Here is a 15,420-nt window from a genome sequence, read left to right as displayed (position 1 = left end):
CTGAATTCCGGCACCTCGGCGTCTCCGAAAACCGTAAAAGTAGTTAGTGGGACGTAAAGCAAATAACATTACTATTATTAAACGTTAAACCTTACATTATCATTTCGGCTTTTCCAGTATATTTTCTCCTTATATGCTCGAGTCTTATTATGCATGAAGGCATCAAGAGGCAATAGTATTCCTCTTCTGTCTCAAGCAATTATCGGCGCTCCTTCAGTTGTTTTTGATATAGATCAAGAATTTACATTCTAGTGTTTTATGGACTGAAAATTATATACTTTCAAGAAAACATCTCTTCCTTGGAAATGGTAAGTGAACATTTGAAAATAGAAGAAAAGTATTGTTTAGAATACTGAGAATATCTAAATACAGTAATGTTTTAAAAATGTTAGGAAATTTTTATGAAAAATGATCGTTAGGAAAAGTAAATTTTAGAAATTAGGAATTAGGAAAAATGTGCGCTCCGAACCTAAAGCCGGAACGCTGACCATTCAGCCAAGGAGCCAGACGAGAGGGAGAAACGGAAACTGCAGATAAAGATATTGAAATTTTGGAGGGTTTCAAGTACAGCACATACAAAGTGAATTAAGAGAAAAGTCAAGATTACTTACGGACGACATAGGAGGTTTATAACTCCTACGGTACAAGGATATACCATACGAAGATTATTAGCAATGAGTAGGCTTTCATGGGACTATTGATGACGATGTCCCAAATCCCTTACATAAAGCAACACCAACTATCCATGCTCCTTGTCTTCAGAAGCCATAACAACTCAGAACATCACGATTATCTGATTCTATGAAATAGAGAGAAAGATGATTTATCGTAAAACTATCAAATACAGGAATTTACAGGTTGTCACTGAGGTCAAAGTGAACTAATACAATATAGATTATAGGCCTACATCGCTGTAAGTTTATATTCTGTGTAAATACATTGTATAGTGCTGGGTATTTCTTACTGCGGAGGTGGGATTTTACGATTACTAATGAGCTACAGAATGTCTTGTACTCAAGATTTTTGACAAGTCAGACTTCTTCCAGAACTGCATAAAGAATGGCGGTACCGCACCACGTGCTCAAGCATCAGCCCAATCACTTCAATTTCTTGTAGATGGTATTTAATTTTAAAGAAGGAGACTGTCGGAATGTAAACATTATTTTTCTCCGCGTCAGTAAGGAGTACATTCTGAATACTTGTGTCCAGCTGCTGAAACTGTACTAGCGCTCCTCAACTGAACCACACTCATACATACTATACACAGCGATGATCAGTTCAAAAAAAACGAAGAAAAAGCAGTGGCCAAGAAGCAGTGGTCAGTGAGTGTTCAATTCGCATGAGAAGACGATAAAACTGGCTTTGCCTCCGGCGTAGTGCATAGGTCCCGATAGCCTACTTCCAGCAGGCTTTCTTCTTCATCAGCTTCTCTGCAGCTCTAAGCTAGCCAACCCAGTAACTGGACCATCGCACCCATTTCCAGACCAGAGAAGTTCACAGAGCACCTGTGTTATTTTCTCCCGAGAATATCGACATTTGACGTAAATTTAATTGCGATTATTTTACAGTGTTTGAAATAAGACCAACTCATTTCACCATAAAACTTCCAAACTTCGCAACTGGGAAGTAAAATAATTAGGTTAAATAACTTCGTTTGAAGCAATATTTAAACGATTTATTTAGCGGAAAGGCTGAATTTACAGTTAATGTGCACAGTACGTTTCCAAAACCTTGCTTTCCTTTATAGATTGTCAGTTAAATATTTGCCGCTTCCTCTTCAACATTTAAAGCTTCGAGAAATCATAGAAATCGATATCCTTACAACAACGACTTATTGAAATAATAATAATAATAAAAATAATAATAATAATAATAATAATAATAATAATAATAATAATAAATTTAATCGTATGGTAATATTACAATAATAGACAGTGAATGAAAATAAATTAATTTACAAATCAACCTTTAAATTGTGTAACAAGTTAACAAAATCAAGAGTAAGACCATAAATGTCATTAGGACTTCCAGAATAGGAATAAAACCCGAAGAAGGGTTAGTGTACTGGCCTTCGGTTTGTGTTCGATTCCCGGTCGGGTCGGGGAAATTTTTATCCAGCTTGGTGTTGGTGTTCATCTTAAAAGAAATCTTCATTTACAAGACATCACACTACCAACCACCACAGAAACACGCAATAGTGAATAAATCCATCTACATGGGGCTGGCGCAGGAAAGGCATTCTATATGTAGTGCTGACCCCAAGTAATTCAGAAAATACAGGAATAATAATAATAATAATAATAATAATAATAATAATAATAATAATAATAATACCGGGGGTACACTTTCTCCGTCCAGTTAAACTGCGCGCCTTCTATAAGGCTATTATACAATTGAACTTGAACTAATGTTATGCAAGATACTTGGATTTTCGATTACTAGATGTCTCTAATATCGGCCTACGTGCCCGCTCTGGCGGGATTAAGGCCAATTAATTGTTAAGGGAAAGTTAATTTTCAAAGGCGGCTAACCTTCGTTTTGAAGATTGTTTTGTTCTTGTGTCAAGGTTGTCAACACTTCTGCCCCCCCGCCCCCTCAGTCCCCTGTATGTATCAACCAATTAGAAATTTTATGATTATTTTCTCTAGCGAATTAAAATTGGGGGTGTGTACAGGCATCCAGCCTATCTGTAAAGAATTCTGGAAACTTCCTCTCGACATACTATAAAACCTGGGCGCTTTTAGGCTGTATCATCATCTTCATCGCTCAAGTTGATTGTGTGCAGCGTGTACTATGATGGCAGGGGCCGCAGGTTGGCGGCGTTCGGAAGGCCCAGCAACTCAAAGTAAGGGCAGAATTTTCTTAACATGTGATAGCTCCCTCAGATAGCTTGAGGGGACTGTTTCAAACTTCTTTCATTAATATAAAGTTCTTATTTCATGGTTTAGATGTAAATTTTCGTCAAGTCCGGGAACTCTGTTCAAATCTCTGCTAGGAAACGTGTAATGTAAGGGAACAAAGAGTGATTACCTTCTGTTGATTCCCATTCAACTTGATATGGAGCGATCAAAATTTCTGATCTTCTAAAACTCTTAACACTCTCTTGAAATTTAATGTTTTTCATTTAGTCACCCCGGCGTAGAATAGGCTTAGCCTCTGTGCCATTGGGCCACAAGCCCATTTAGGGTTTTAAAAACTTCTAGAAAGAGTGCAAGTGTATCGCCTCCTAATCTTTTGTTCATGGCCAATCATGTTCAACCTTTTCCTTTTTACATTAAGGCCATTTAGTACGGGCACTTATGTTCTTGTAAAAGAAAGCGAAAAACGCTGAGCAGAAGATAAGCCCTAAACAGGGCTAAATGACTGTAAATATCTTATTTGAAGATTGTCAGGAATAACCTTGTGTGCTATAAGAAATTTATGCCCTTTGCGAGGCTGGACTGTATTCATTTTGGAGGAGCAATATTCTTATAAAATAGTGTACCTGTTTCAGAGCTATAAAGCTCATGCCTTCGTATATTGCCATATTGATAATTCTCTCTAGTTTTGTACCTGATTGTTGGACTTGAAGTCATTGTTGTTGGAGCTGAGGAGCTCATTATTATATATTTTTTTTTGCTAAGGGCTTTACGTCGCACCGACACAGGTAGGTCTTATGGCGACGATGGGATAGGAAAGGCCTAGGAGTTGGAAGGAAGCGGCCGTGGCCTTAATTAAGGTACAGCCCCAGCATTTTCCTGGTGTGAAAATGGGAAACCACGGAAAACCATCTTCAGGGCTGCCGATAGTGGGACTCGAACCTACTATCTCCCGGATGCAAGCTCACAGCCGCGCGCCTCTACGCGCACGGCCAACTCGCCCGGTCATTATTATATTGTTATTGTTTATTAAGATCTTCTATTTATCAATTTTTAAAGTAAAAAAGGGAAGAAATAAAATTTCAAAATTGAGTGCATTAACTTATGTTCTGGTAACTCCTTGTCCGTCCATTCACCCCAGCACCTTCTTACACCTCTGTGATCCACAATATTTCCGTAACAACAACAATAATAATAATAATAATAATAATAATAATAATAATAATAATAATAATAATAATAATCCTCAGCCGTGAATCACCCACCACACAAGAACGGAAGTAAGATCGACATAAACAACTACAGAGGCATCTCCGTGTTGCTTGTAACCTGCAAGATCTTCTCTACAGCCCTACTAACTAGAGTAACCGAACAGCTGGACTCCCAACTTGGTGAATACCAGGGTGGTTTCCGTATCAATAGGTCCTGCACAGAGCAGATACAAATCTCAAGGCCATCTTCACATATAAGAGCCGAAGGGGACACCCCTTGGTAGCCATTATGGTGGAGTTCCAAAAGGCATACGATTCAGTAGATAGACAGACCATCTTCTTTATCCTGTGGGAACTAGGCCTAGATGAGAAGACCACCAGACTGGACCAAGCTACCTTGATGAACACCACCTCCAAAGTCAAGTTCAGGGGTGAGCTCTCCGAGAGCTTTCTCATCCAGACAAGAGTCAGACAGGAAGATGGTCTCTCTTGCATCCTCTTCAACTGTGTACTAGAGAAGATCATCAGGGAATGGGCTGCCACATTGTCATCAGAAGCAGGACTGAAGCCTGGGTACAAGAAAGACAACCTCAGTGTACCCTGTCTAGCCTTTGCTGATGATCTCACCTTACTGGCCAACAGCATGGAGGAAGCTTCTCACCAACTACAGAGTCTCTACAGCATTGCAGCAAAAACCAGCTTGATGGTTAACCTACAGATGACGGAGTTTTATCACTAACATAAAAAAGCTCCTTCTACAATCCCACTATGAAACAACACCATAAATAAAGTTCCTGCGGTCAAGTACTTAGGAAAATGGATCTCAGCAAGCGAGAGCGAAACTTCGGCCGTAGACAACCCAGGTGCACTAAGTTAGAGAGGACCTATCATTCCTGAAAAAAAAAAAAAAAAAAAAAAACATCTACATCTCTAAGTACCTCTCCAAGAACCTAAAGCTGAAGCACTACAACTCAGTAGTAAGACCCTCTGTACTCTACGCTTCTGAGTGGCTCTTGTTGAATCGAAAGGGCCCATTCAAGAAACTAGAACTTAGAGAGGGAGATTTTGAGGAGGACACTAGGACCCATAAGAGAGGAGGATGGCACCTACAGGATCAGCCAGAGCAACGAGCTGTACGAACATCAGGAAGACATGGTCACATGTATGAGGAAAAGGCGACTGACTTTCTACGGACACATGAGCCGCCTGAAACCCTGCAGACTCACCCACAGAATCCTCACAGTGATAAGCAGGGGAAAGGTTTCCAAGACCAAGTGGATCACCTCAGTAAAATCAGACCTAGATTAACTGCAAATCCCATTAGAGACCATAGAGAACCGATCTCAGTACCGACAGGCTATCCTACAGGGAGTCTTCCCACTGTCCCTCACAAGCAAAAAGAGTACAGGGACCACCAGACCTAAGTGGATGGGTGGAAGTAAGCAGGCACACAGCCAGAAAATTAAAACGTACTGGGCCAAGACCTTAGCTAAGAGTTAAGATGATGTTATTATTATTATTATTATTATTATTATTATTATTATTATCTAGCAAGTGGCTGTGCGGTTTGGGTCACGTAGCTATCAGCTTGCATTCGGGAGATAGTGGGCTCGAACCCGACTGTCGGCGGCCCTGAAACGGTTTTCCGTGGTTTTCCATTTTCCCACCAGTCACCGAGATGTACCTTAACTAAGGCCACGGTCGCTTCCTTCCCCCCTCCTAGCCCTTTCCTATCCCATCGTCGCCTTAAGACCTATCTACCGGTGCGACGTAAAGCAAATTGTAAATGAATAAATAATAATAATAATAATAATAATAATAATAATAATAATAATAATAATAAAAGTAGTCAACTAATTGCCGTAACTGTTAATACGAGGGCCTAAAGTTCAATTGATTATATATCACGGTTCGCCAGGACAGTCGGCCACGATACGAATAATATTATTATTGTTTATTCGTTTAACATCCGGTTGTTGTAATTTCATTGAGCCTCCGTGGCTCAGGCGGCAGCCTCTCACCGCTGGGTTCCATGGTTCAAATACCGGTCGCTCCTTGTGAGATTTGTGCTGGACAAAGCGGAGGCGGGACAGGTTTTTCTTGCGGTACTCCGGTTTTTCCTGTCATCTCTCATTCCAGCAACGCTCTCCAACATCATTTCATCTGTCAGTCATTAATCATAGCCCCAGAGGAGTGCGACAGGCTTCGGCAGCCTGCACAGTTCCTATTCCTGACCCGATCGAATGAATGGAAACAGGCTGAGGATTATAATTTCAAAGAAAGTAAACTCGTTTCATTGTAATCCTCGAGGTTGTGCGGCTCTTTTCAGGCACGCCTCAATAGGGATGAGCTGCATGTACTGTTTTAACCACGTACCAGACTTCCTGTCAATCTTAAAACTCTGGCAGTACCCAAAATCGAACCCAGGCCTTCGAAGACTCGAGATAGACGTTCAAAAAATATGATAGATATAACAAAGAGTAATGCCTTTGCTGGCAGGACCTAGTGTTTACAGTGCACTATGTCTTCTGGTATGGGCTAGAGCAATTTTGTTACTTTCATTGATCTGTCTCAGCTTTATCCTTGGCTTTGACAAAATGAAGGTGACTGAGGTATGAGTGATGCTAGTAATGCCATTCCTTCTGCAGCCAGTCCCTGCTATGAATGGTGTGAAGATATTGCTCATAGGGTCAGTTGGTGCATGCATTTTAGTGGCTTGGCAGACTGATATGTATAGCAACTTCTGGCTTGGTGAGGAAAGCAATGGGAAACTACCTCACTCCTCATTTCCCTAGTACGCCCCTTCAGTGATGCCTAGGCCATCTATGACAGCTGATGGTGGAGCTGCTGAGGATCCAACCAGCCTTTGGGCTGAGGACTAAACATACATACAACAAAGAGTAATGCTTGAGCTTGCATCACAGAGACATGTTTCTTTATATCAGGCTAAATAATTGTGCTCACTATTTCCCTTAGGTCGCCCTCCACAGGCAGTCCATTACGTATTTGTCTTTGGTCTTGAAAATCCTTGCTCACATAAACAATTCGTTGAAAAAGAAGGTTGCGTCTTGATTGCGAACAATCCAGATTGCGAACAAGGCAAAAACCGTCCAGATTTCGAACAATTAAATATAGCCTGTCCAGACTGCGAACAAGAGATTAGCGTTCACGTGAGATATATAAAACAGTACAATTTTCAAAACGGTCTCATAGGTAATATTTTTTCTAGTAGTATTAACATTAACTGGTACAATGGGATGTTTTAGATAACCTAACTATATTTTTAGAAATATTTTTCTTATTGAAAATGTTTAATAATTTAGTTTGAGGTAATCTTACCATTTAGAAGATTATCTTTTTTTATTGTATAACATAACTAGAGGGGTAGTTGTTTATGATGGATTAGTGAGAGTTGTATTATTAATAGATTATTATTATTTCTTTTTTTGCTAGTGGCTTCACGTCACACCGACACAGATAGCTCTTATGGCAAGGATGGGAGAGGAAAGGCCTAGGAGTTGGAAGGAAGCGGCCGTGGTCTTAATTAAGGTACAGCTCCAGCATTTGCCTGGTGTGAAAATGGCAAACCACGGAAAACTATCTTCATGGCTGCCGACAGTGGGATTCGAAACCACTATCTCCCGGATGCAAGCTCACAGCCACGCGCTCCTAACCGCATGGCCAACTCGCCCGGTATTATTATTATTATTATTATTATTATTATTATTATTATTATTATTATTATTATTATTATTATTATTATTATTATTATGCCAATGAAAGAAGTGGGTGGTTGCATCGAGAAGGCATTAGCCTTTAGAATATTGATTATTACTACTACTACTACTACTATTATTATTATTATTATTATTATTATTATTATTATTATTATTATTATTATTATTATTATTATTCCAGTTGCGTTCATCGGATTTCAGAGTAATTTTAACTAGAGGGTCATGACCTTCGATTGTGACTTTAATGGAACGACAGCGATTAGTAGCACGGTCACTTCGATGAAAAGGAAGTAAGGATATCATTAACCTACCACACTCACATAATAATTCTGTAATTATGAAGATAACTAATTACTCTAGCTGTCTCGGTAGATTAGTAGTAGAGAATCCGATGTATTATCCCAAGTTCGCGGACTCGATCCCGAGTTTTAATTGGCGGTCAAAACTCGTGGTACTCCATTTCATTGCTGGTAACATGTTAGATATCGCTGATGGCGCTTTCAGCGTCATGTAGCAACATTTAATTAACTTAGCCATAGTACCCACCCGTATTATTATTATTATTATTATTATTATTATTATTATTATTATTATTATTATTATTAGCAGTAGTAGTAGTAGTAGTAGTAGTAGTAGTAGTAGTAGTAGTAATAGTAGTAGTAGTAGTAGTAGTAGTACCAATTATTCCAACTATAGACAAGGATCCTATGGCACATACAGGCCATTAAGGGATTCGGCCTGCCAAGACGATTACTGCCCAGACAGATGGTCCGTACAGATTGCAGTGCCATGTGTTCAGTGTGGTGAATTCCTCAGCCACGTTGATCGGCTTTCATTATTTATTTATCGTATGGGTTTTAGTGCCGGGATTGTCCGAGCACATGTTCGGTTCAGCTGGTGCAGCCTTGTAAGGTAGACCCTCCAACGAGGATAGGCGGCATCTGTCGTGGGTGGGAACTGCATTTATTTGTAATGAAAAACAGTGTTCTTCGTGGTGTTTGAGTTGCAGAAATGTTAGGGACAGTACAAACACTCAGTCCCCGAGCCATTTAACCATTTAACGTTAAAACCTTCATAATTAGTAGTTAATCTAGTAAGTTATATAAATCACACATCTACTGAATATAATGTGCCCTAGCAACTACTGAGACCCGCCTACACATTCATCATGTCTGTCAAGTGGCGCAGACATCATCTCATGATGTGGTTTATGGCGCTGTTAATCTTATCCCAGGACAGATATTGAGATGGCAGTGCACAAGTTAGTAACCCCCATCGTTCGGGAGACAGCTCCAGCCTTCTTACAAACTAGAGACACAATCAGTGTTAATCTTTATTTACCGAGATAGCTAAGCGACAGATGAGCGGGTTCGAACCACATCGCTGACAGCTCTGGAGATGGATTTTAGTGGAATGAAAATGAAGCCCCTATCTAGCGGCGAGGATAGGAAATTTTCCGGCTGCCGAAGCCTGTCGCACTCCTCTGGGGCAATGGTTAGTGAATGACAGATGAAATGAAATGATATTGGAGAATGTTGCTAAATGAAGGATGACGGGGAGAACCGGAGTACCCGGAGAAAAACCTGTCCCTCGCCTCCGCTTTGTCAAGCACAGTGTCCAGTGACCGGGATGTGAACCACCTTGAAATTATGATGTGAAGCAACCGTCGATTAAGAGCCTCCGTGGCTCAGGTGGCAGCGCACCAGCTCTTTCGTGGAGTCTTATTTTTAAATCAAACAAATGTCGGCATTAGGTCACGGCCGCTACTTTCAGAGCCCTAGGCCTTTCCTATCCCAGCGCCATCGAAAATCTACCAAGTGTTAAATGACGTTACACAGCTACCGGTAACAAAAGAATTTCGTAACACATGTCGTGAATTTCAGGGGAGATTTTACAATTTTATTATTTTACTGCCCATCTACGAAGGAATGTCCAGCTCCATGGCTAAATAGTTAGCGTGCTAGCCTTTGGCCACAGAGGTCCCGGGTTCGATTCCCGGCAGGGTCGTGAATTTTAACCATCATTGGTTAATTTCCCTGGCACGGGGGCTGGGTATATGTGTTGTCTTCATCATCATTGCATCCTCATCACGACGCGCAGGTCGCCTACGGGTGTCAAATCAAAGGACCTGCACCTGGCGAGCCGGATCCGTCCTGGGATCTCCCGGCACTAAAAGCCATACGCCATTTCATTTTATGAAGGGTTAAGGCAGGTTGGATTTATAACCTTGAAATTAAATGAAAAATGAAATGGCGTATGGCTTTTAGTGCCGGGAGTGTCCGAAGACAAGTTCGACTCGCCAGATGCAGGTTTTCGATTTGACTTCCGTAGGCGACCTGCGCGTCGTGATGAGGATGAAATGATGTTGAAGACGACACATACATCCAGCCCCCGTGCCAGCGAAATTAACCAATTAAGGTTAAAATTCCCCACCCTGCCGGGAATCGAACCCGGGACCCCTGTGACCAAAGGCCAGCACGCTAACCATTTAGCCATGGAGCCGGACATAACCTTGAAATTATGACGTGAAGCGGCCGTCGCTTAAGAGTGCTACAGACGATGTGATTTCGTCAGGCAGTAAGGTTTATTTAGTCAGGCAGTCAGGTGGATATGGTCAGATCAGGCGCTGAATCAGATTGTGTGTTAGTTGTGTCGGCCGTCGAAACGTCGGTAGAAGTCAGGAAGCCGCGCCAAATCAGATTGCCTGCAGCGTGCTCTAGTGCGCAGAGTACCTTACTGCACTTCCGTGTACGCTCTAATGTCATCATAACCGGGCGAGTTGGCCGTGCGCGTAGAGGCGCGCGGCTGTGAGCTTGCATCCGGGAGATAGTAGGTTCGAATCCCACTATCGGCAGCCCTGAAGATGGTTTTCCGTGGTTTCCCATTTTCACACCAGGCAAATGCTGGGGCTGTACCTTAATTAAGGCCACGGCCGCTTCCTTCCAACTCCTAGGCCTTTCCTATCCCATCGTCGCCATAAGACCTATCTGTGTCGGTGCGACGTAAAGCCCCTACCAAAAAAAAAATGTCATCATAACGCACAAAATATCACCCGGACCCTTTTCATGTCTTATTACAAAACGACATTGCCAGAGCTTGAATTTGCCAAGATGCAAACTGACTACTAATGTTTAACGCTGAGCCAGAATGTGTTGTTACATTATGACACACAACGAAATGCAGACAATACTCCGGTGTGCTACAGTACGTCACGGTCGCTTCATATAATTGTTTCAAGGTCGTGCGTCCAATCTGGTCGTCTCTGTGTTAATGTACTAATTCCAATCCCTGTACGTCTATACTTCTACCTTGAAATTACGTATCTTATCCCTCAACGCCACCCCCATTTCCGTGATAAATCCCCTTCATAACTCGTAAAAACGAATAAGGTCGAATTTAAATAGTTCCCTTATACCAATATGTTCACATGAGTTTTATAATAATAATAATAATAATAATAATAATAATAATAATAATAATAATAATAATGATGATTTTACGTCCCACTAACTACGTTTACGGTTTTCGGAGACGCCGAGGTGCTGCAATTTTGTCCCAAAGGAGTTCTTTAACATGCCAGTAAAGCTAGCGACACCAGACTGACGTATTTGAGCACCTTCAAATACCACCGGACTGAGCCGGGATCGAACCAGCTGAGTTATGTTCACAAGGCCAGCGCTCTCCAGTCCGAGCTACTCAGTCCGGTAGTAATACTGTAATAATAATAATATCTGCCTCTATGGTGTAGTGGCTAGCGTGATTAGCTGCCAACCCCGGAGGCCCGGGTTCGATTACCAGCTCTGCCACGAAATTTGAAAAGTGATACGAGGGCTGGAACGGGGTCCACTCAGCCTCGGGAGATCAACTGAGTAGAGGTGGGCTCGATTATCGCCTCAGCCATCCTCGAAGTGGTTTTCCGTTGCTTCCCATTTCTAACTGAGGCAAATGTTAGGATGGTTTCCTTCCCTCCTTCTTGCCTGTCCCTTCTAAACTTCCCATCCCTCCACAAGGCCCCTGTTCAGTATAGCAGGTCAGGCCGCCTGGGCGAGGTACTGGTTCTCCTTCCCAGCTGTATCCCCGATCCCAAAGTCTCGCGCTCCAGGACACTGCCCTTGAGGCGGTAGAGGTGGGATCCCTCACTGAGTCCGAGGGAAAGACTGACCCTGGAGGGTAAACAGATTAAGAAAGAAAGAGAGAAAGAACAATAATAATCATAATACACTGACTGACAGAGCAAATGCAACACCAAGAAGGAGTGGTCAGAACTTTATGCCAATTGCAGGGTAGACTGACGTCACTGAGGTATGCTCATGATGTGAAATGCGCCGCTGTGCTGCGCACGTAGCGAACGATAAATGGGACACGGCGTTGGCGAATGGCCCACTTCGTACCGTGATTTCTCAGCCGACAGTCATTGTAGAACGTGTTGTTGTGTGCCACAGGACACGTGTATAGCTAAGAATGCCAGGCCGCCGTCAACGGAGGCATTTCCAGCAGACAGACGACTTTACGAGGGGTATGGTGATCGGGCTGAGAAGGGCAGGTTGGTCGCTTCGTCAAATCGCAGCCGATACCCATAGGGATGTGTCCACGGTGCAGCGCCTGTGGCGAAGATGGTTGGCGCAGGGACATGTGGCACATGCGAGGGGTCCAGGCGCAGCCCGAGTGACGTCAGCACGCGAGGATCGACGCATCCGCCGCCAAGCGGTGGCAGCCCCGCACGCCACGTCAACCGCCATTCTTCAGCATGTGCAAGACACCCTGGCTGTTCCAATATCGACCAGAAAAATTTCCCGTCGATTGGTTGAAGGAGGCCTGCACTCCCGGCGTCCGCTCAGAAGACTACCATTGACTCCACAGCATAGACGTGCACGCCTGGCATGGTGCCGGGCTAGAGCGACTTGAATGAGGGAATGGCGGAACGTCGTGTTCTCCGATGAGTCACGCTTCTGTTCTGTCAGTGATAGTCACCGCAGACGAGTGTGGCGTCGGCGTGGAGAAAGGTCAAATCCGGCAGTAACTGTGGAGCGCCCTACCGCTAGACAACGCGGCATCATGGTTTGGGGCGCTATTGCGTATGATTCCACGTCACCTCTAGTGCGTATTCAAGGCACGTTAAATGCCCACCGCTACGTGCAGCATGTGCTGCGGCCGGTGGCACTCCCGTACCTTCAGGGGCTGCCCAATGCTCTGTTTCAGCAGGATAATGCCCGCCCACACACTGCTCGCATCTCCCAACAGGCTCTACGAGGTGTACAGATGCTTCCGTGGCCAGCGTACTCTCCGGATCTCTCACCAATCGAACACGTGTGGGATCTCATTGGACGCCGTTTGCAAACTCTGCCCCAGCCTCGTACGGACGACCAACTGTGGCAAATGGTTGACAGAGAATGGAGAACCATCCCTCAGGACACCATCCGCACTCTTATTGACTCTGTACCTCGACGTGTTTCTGCGTGCATCGCCGCTCGCGGTGGTCCTACATCCTACTGAGTCGATGCCGTGCGCATTGTGTAACCTGCATATCGGTTTGAAATAAACATCAATTATTCGTCCGTTCCGTCTCTGTTTTTTCCCCAACTTTCATCCCTTTCGAACCACTCCTTCTTGGTGTTGCATTTGCTCTGTCAGTCAGTGTAATTCTATGAACTCAGCTACTCCGCATTGATGCAATTCAGTTTTCCTGTGTATCAATCTAGATGTTCTGTTTCGCTCTAATAGATGGTAGAGAAAGTGGAACTCTATCGAGCTACCTACTTCTCAGCTTAAATTAATTTTGGCAGGTAAATATCTACAGTGTTACGATAGCTATTTTAAACGTAGACATCGCTCGACACAGCGACAAATGGATTTTTAACTACCCTGCAAAAACCGACTGTCTCTGCCGGGTTTTAACCAATAATCTTAAGATATGAGTGCCAGCACTCTACCATAGAGTCATAGAGCTTTTTCCTCTAAAACAATTCACACCTATCTTATTTTGAGCTCGATAGCTGCCATCGCTTAAGAACAGCCCGTGTCCAGTATTCCGGAAATAATGGGTTCGAACCCCACTGTCGCCAGCCCTGAAGATGGTTTTCCGTGGTTTCCTATGTTCACACCAGGCGAATGCTGGGGCTCTACCTTAATTAAGGCAACGGCCGCTTCCTTCCCACTCCTAGCCCTTTCCTGTCCCGTCGTCCCCATAAGATCTATCTGTATCGGTGCGACGTAAAGCAACTTGCAAAATAATAATAATAATAATAATAATAATAATAATAATAATAATAATAATAATAATAATAATAATCTTGTCGAATACAAACTATCACACACTATCTTCATTTCGTTCTTTTACAAAGAGTGTGACAAAGTTGTGAACTTTCCAGTACCTAATATTGCGTTGTAACATGATTACTCTCTCGTGATAAAATTTGTGAGAATTTTGTTCACAAAGAGAGAAAGCACACGAAAGTGAGAAGGCTTGAAATAGTTGAAGCGTGTTTTAAGAGTGGAACGTAACAGGAAAATATCAGAGGACTTTGTTAAATACCAGCCATGAATGTGGCTTCGCATGCCACTCAGTCGAGCACATTCCACGAGCACTGAGTGTTGACAAAATTAAATTGAATAAACTTAGCACAGCCTTTTAAAGAAAACTTCATTACTGTAACTGGACGGTACAGCATTATTATTATTATTATTATTATTATTATTATTATTATTATTATTATTATTATTATTATTATGGTATTTACAGGGGTCAGACAAGGATGTAATCTTTAACCTTTGTTGTTCACAGTTTACATTAGTGTTCTGCTGAAATGTATTAAGTGGCAGGGAGGGATTCAGTTAGATAAAAATGTAGTAAGCAGTTTGGCCTACGCTGACGACTTGGTTTAATAGCACATTGTGCCGAAATCCTGCAGTCTAATATCCTGGAATAAGTGCAGGGACTATGAGTTGAAAATTAGTTTTTCCAAGACTAAATTGTTATCAGTAGGCAAGCAATCTAAGAAAACTGAATGTCAGATTGGGGATACAAAGTTGGAACAGGTAGATAATGTCAAGTATTCAGAATGTGAGTTCTCCCAGGATGATAGATACAGTGAGATTGAATCAAAGTGTATTAAAGCTAATGCAGTGAGCTCGCAGTTGCGGTAAACAATGTTCTGTAAGAAGGAAGTCAGCTCACGGACGAAACTATCTTCAAATCGGTCTCTTTTCAGACAAACTTTGATTTACGGCTTACTGGCACGTAAAAAAACTCCTGTGTCACTAAATTCCGGCACCTCGGCGTCTCCGAAAGCCGTAAAAAGTAGTTAGTGAGACGTAAAGCAAATAACATTATTATTACATGCCAGTACGTCTACCGACACGAGGCTGACGTATTTGAACACCTTCAAATAACACCGGACTGAGCCAGGATCGAACCTGCGAAGTTGGGGTCAGAAGGCCAGCGCCTCAACCGTCTGAGCCACTCGGCCCGGCTAAAGATAATGAGATCCTGAATATAAGTGCCCTCAGTGAACCATTAAATATGAATTTATACTGGCTCGTTTTAGTTAGCTATCAGTGGAAATGCAGACAATGCTTGCTTATTAACGAGATGTCTCTCACAGCCCTCTTCACGGG

The sequence above is a fragment of the Anabrus simplex genome, chromosome 1 (genome assembly GCF_040414725.1).
Source record: "Anabrus simplex isolate iqAnaSimp1 chromosome 1, ASM4041472v1, whole genome shotgun sequence".
Lineage (NCBI taxonomy): Eukaryota > Metazoa > Arthropoda > Insecta > Orthoptera > Tettigoniidae > Anabrus > Anabrus simplex.
This window is presented reverse-complemented; position numbering follows the sequence as displayed.